This window comes from Penaeus monodon, chromosome 7, assembly GCF_015228065.2.
Source record: "Penaeus monodon isolate SGIC_2016 chromosome 7, NSTDA_Pmon_1, whole genome shotgun sequence".
Classification (NCBI taxonomy): domain Eukaryota; kingdom Metazoa; phylum Arthropoda; class Malacostraca; order Decapoda; family Penaeidae; genus Penaeus; species Penaeus monodon.
In genome coordinates this window covers 4,846,262-4,851,261 of record NC_051392.1, presented here as the reverse complement: position 1 = coordinate 4,851,261, position 5,000 = coordinate 4,846,262, and the positions used below count along the sequence as shown (strand labels likewise).

Sequence of the window (5,000 nt, the reverse complement as noted above, 5' to 3'; positions counted from 1 at the left end):
TAATCTGGCATGGTCAGGGTACTATGGAGCTGAATTCAGTAAGGGACTGTTATGTTATGTTCATACATTCATACACAGCAAATGTAATGGTGCAAAATATCAATTTCAGATCTGGTTAGTTTTGAATAAACTGTGTATGGTTAAGTTTAGTAAAGTATAGCCTCAAGTTAAGCTTTGTCGGATTAGATTTGGTATTGGTAACCAAGGTTTTTCAGTAAAAAGGAGAGTGGGTCCATTATATCAAATCAGATATAGATACCTTTGCCAAGTGCAAACTAGTATACACTTATTTAGTTTGGTTATTTAAGAAAGGTACATTGCATATAGTTGGAAAATTTAGCATAGGTAGGAGGAAAGAACAGGTCCACTTTGGTTTAATCTACTTTGAAAGAATTTGTTCTACTCTGCTTTGATTTGACAAGGAAAGTTTAGCTTCTTTATAAAATGAGAAGTATTTTTTATACTACAGGGTTTTTCTAAGTCTTTCCAATCTAAATGTATGGCATATGTGATGGTCTGAGATACTGATCTTTTAATTTGGGGATTAATTATACTAGAAAAATCATCTTCATTGATAAACACAATTCAGAAATGGGAGTAAAAAAGCTAACTAAATCTAGGTTAAGGTTGGATAAAAAAGGTAATTTCAGAACCATTACACATAAAGGAGGGAAATGAAGAACCAATGCATTTAGAATGGAAAAAAAAGAAAGAACCATTACATTTACAGGGGAAAATGAGGAAAGTATTTTTAAAAATTTGTGTTTGATGTTAAAAGATCCTTCAGAACCAAGAGGTTATATTATAAAATGGTGCAACTGTAGCTATGCAAGAATGATAAAATGAATCTATTTACTCTTTCTGCATGGCTAGGACTAAATACAAAAACTGTAGTGTTTTTAAAATTTGATCTTTAAATGGGAAAACAGTCAAGAACATAAGACATTATCTCCATACTTAGATATAAATAAAAATTTTTGCAATTCATAATTTCTCCTTGGCATATCTCAAATTTTCATGGTTCAGAATAATCCACACTACATCATGTATCGGTGAAATACACTAAGTTTTAAAAGGTTAGTAATTACAAAAGAGATAAAAAAGGAAATGAACTGAATGATAATCAAACTAAGCTTACATCAATCACCTAAAAATAAAGTTACACAAACAACAGAATACTATAAGAGGAGTAATTCTGGACTCAAAGGAGGTGCACCTGTCTTTCCTTTGACACCTCCAGAGACACACACAATGTCCAGTGCTAGTGAGAGGCATTTCTACAGCACTAACATGCCTGTTCTTGTTAAGGTGGAGAACAGCCGAGTCTAAGAAACAATAATAATAATAATAATAAAAACAGGCAGTAAGTGGTATGGAAAGGTACATAATATGAAAATGTAGTTGTTGTTGTTAGTATTGGTGTAACCATAAATTAATATTTCAAATGATAATAACTTTCTCAGAAACAGGATCCTTAAACCTAGAAAATAGACATTTTATAGTTAGAGACTGATTCAAGCAGACTGCATAATGATATTAGAGTTTCAAGCAAGCAGATAAAGCCAACTCAGGATAAGAGTAAACATAAATATATACAAATAAATAAATTACTAAAAAAACAGCTGAACAAAAAAGATGAAATACTAACTCAACTAAACTACATCTATTAGTTCCTGGGTCTGACACTAAACTATTTTCTACAGCATTAATGGACACACACAGATGGTGGATGGTACATACTGACATCGCAGAGAAAGTTAACTTTCGTGCCATCAGGTGTTATTCTATATGGCACAGAGACTCTTCTTTTCTTTCTCTTGACAGGACTCAGGTTTAGGGCAGTTAGAGATTCTGTTGCTGCGTCCACAATTTCAACTTTTGGAACGGCAGATATCATGTCAGCAGAATCGACAGAGAGGCTTTTTCCTACTGGAGGTGGCTTTTTTAAAAGGGGTTCCTCCTCTTCTATTTCATCTGGATCGTCGGTCATATTGGAAGTGGAAGGAATAGGTTTGGCATCGACTACTGGGTCACTCTCAATCTCAGTATCACACAAGCTTCCTAAGGAATCTGGTCCACCAGCTGATGTCTCCTGTGAGGCATCAGCTGATGCAACCAAAATTCTCTGAGCACCACCTGGCTTTTTGCCCCCAAGCTTTGCAGAATGCATTGGCGAAACTTTGGGAATAACTTGAGGTGAGGAATGTATGGAAGAGGACTGGTTGGCTTTAGAAATTTGTTCCTGAATGCCTTTGCTTATAAAAGAAGTCTCACTACTTTCCTCTGAATTAACATCAGTTCTGGACACTGACTCGATCACCACAAAATCTTTGTGTGATGAAGAAAGGGCAGTATTCTCATTGGTATCAGGTACATTTGTAGACTTAGAAGACATTTCTGTGTGTGTTTGTTTACTGTGATCATCAGGTGAGTCAGCAACAGGGTTTAAGAGAGGATCTGATGTACACTCTACAGGAGACATGGCCTGGATACTGGACTCAGTGTGTACTAAGTTAGGTGACTCTGACCGAGAGCAGGACGGGAGGAGTGGACTGCCCTCATGAGGTGATGGAGGGGTGGGAGGACGACCCAAGGACGGCTCGAGGGTTGGGGAATCACACTCAGGCTTGGGACCTGGTGTGTCTGAGGTCTGAGCTGCCTCTTCACTAGCTTCTACTGTGGGGCCAGATTTCACTGTCTGGTCCCCGTGAAAGTGGCGGCATTTGGCACACTGCACTTCCTGCGGCAATTCCTCCTCTTCTCGTATTGTGTTGCATGCTACCACTGAACAACATCTACCACTACACACAGCTAGAAAGAAAAAAGAAAAAAAATAAACATAAATCAAATGCCAATTGAACACCTTCCAAACATAACAATAGCGTAACTGGCTTCTCAGGCAAACATAAGGCTAGGTGCAAGTACAGAACGAAGGGCAAAGGCTATAACATCCACAAGGAAAGTGTGCTGCTTAAGACAAAGAGAATTGGAAGAGAAAAGAGGAATAGAAAAATGAAGTTTTGATTGGGCAAGCTAATAAGCACTTGACTCTTTATACCCCCTGGCACAATGCCTTTGACACTTGGCAATGCATCTCTCAGGTGACACCACTTTCCAATTGTTTCTGCACATATCACTCACCTTCCTTTGTCCTTTGCTCGTAATTACATCTGTACCTTTAAAGTCTCAAGATGTCATCGAAGAAAGTTCATCCTTTTCTATGCCTAAAATATTGCTTCATATGATAAAAAAAATTATATCACATCAACCTCAAAATCACCTCTACAATTGGTTCCTTTATCTCTTGAAAAGAGCTGAAAAAAATATGCAGGGTCCATCTTCCCTGCTTAAATCAATGGGAAATTAACATGCATCTACACATGCTCACAAACGCAGCAAACGATGCACGCAAAATAATTCATGCATTCATTTTCTGGCACTCTTTCAACACTCTTCAATGAGCACTGTGACCATGCAAAGGCACAAAAGATTAAGCCAGCATATGAGCATATGGTACATCCTTCAACACTATGCAGACAAAAATCTACCATTTTATCCTTCACTGCAAAGGCATACTCAGGCACTCTAACTCCTCATATATCTTCAATAAAAGAGTAAATTCACCTATGTTAAATACTCATTTAGGAAGAAAATGTATAAGAAACAAGAGAAGTAGAAAGAGAATGTCATAAATGAATCTAGCGAAAAGAGGAACAGAGCAGTATCCTGACAACAGCTTTTATCATAAACTAAATTAATTTGACATCCCATATTTCCCAAGAGCAAATGAAAATTATGAAACTGAGGGAGCATATATCACTAATATCAATATATGTTTATCACATCAATAACAACAATAACATGAAATCATTTGCGCTTCTCTGTTTAATAATATATTTGAATATTTAGTTTTCACCAGTTATAATACATCTTCACCCACCATTTCCCTATTCAGACTTCTGCAATAATATCCTATAATTGTTTCTATAAATAAATACCATAATTTACCTAGCTCTTTCTGTTGTTTCGGTTCCTCATGAACAGTGGCGTGTTTCCTGATATCATATCCCTGTATATATTTTTACAATGGAAATACCTGCCTTCTGTAATTTTAATTTTCCATTTTCCAACCTTATTTTATTCATGAATCATACTATTTCTATCTACTGTATGCTTATTTATTTCCTCATAAAACAAATTCAGGCACTGACCTACTTTCACATTACTTATATATTTGCATTAGCTGACAGTGATAATTTTTTGTTGCATTACAAGTATTTGTGATTCTTAATCTGAGTGAACATTTCTGTACCCATGCCTTTGAAAAATGAGTACAATTTTGTAATGTTATTATTTACTTACTTATTTATTTATTTTTTTTTTTAGCATGCCCAGTAATGCTTATTTTCTATTCTTATATGATTTTTTTTTTACATACTCACAGTGATTTCTAAATCATCAAAACACCAGTTTCATTTCATGCAGGGTCCCATCCTCTATCTCATATTTACAAACAAGAATAATAAATGCAATGAACAAAAAAATACTACAAGTAAGACAAGTAAAATGAACAATTCATAATATAAAGTTAAAGAAATCAAATGAAACACCACACCAGTTTCCTTGTGGTTATCTAAACATTCTACTACAGTCAGTCAAATAAAGCCACATACTCGTTCTAGTAGAGGTTTTAAATGTGGAACTATCTATATCAGTTTACCTGCTAAATGATCTACTTATGCAGTATCACTGTATTTAGTTTTTAAAGGCCAACAAAAATATTTTACTAAGAGCCCAAAACAACACTGACACCTGCAGGTAATTACACATATGCAGCTGCCTATATCCTTACGTAAAATCTTGTCGTCATTCTGTTTTTTTGTTTTTTTTGGTCAAATCTATGGAACTCAATGCAGCACAGCAAAGCTAAGCACAAAATACAATAAAATTATGAAAGCTTTTGATGAAAATAGCCAACTAACAAAGTTACGTTCCTCATC

General features: G+C 35.4%; 1 pseudogene; it reads right to left on the bottom strand.

Annotated features, from left to right (window-relative positions):
* Positions 1-846: 846 nt before the first annotated feature.
* The window catches only part of LOC119574984, a 9,363-nt pseudogene continuing 5,209 nt past the window's right edge, over positions 847-5,000 (bottom strand).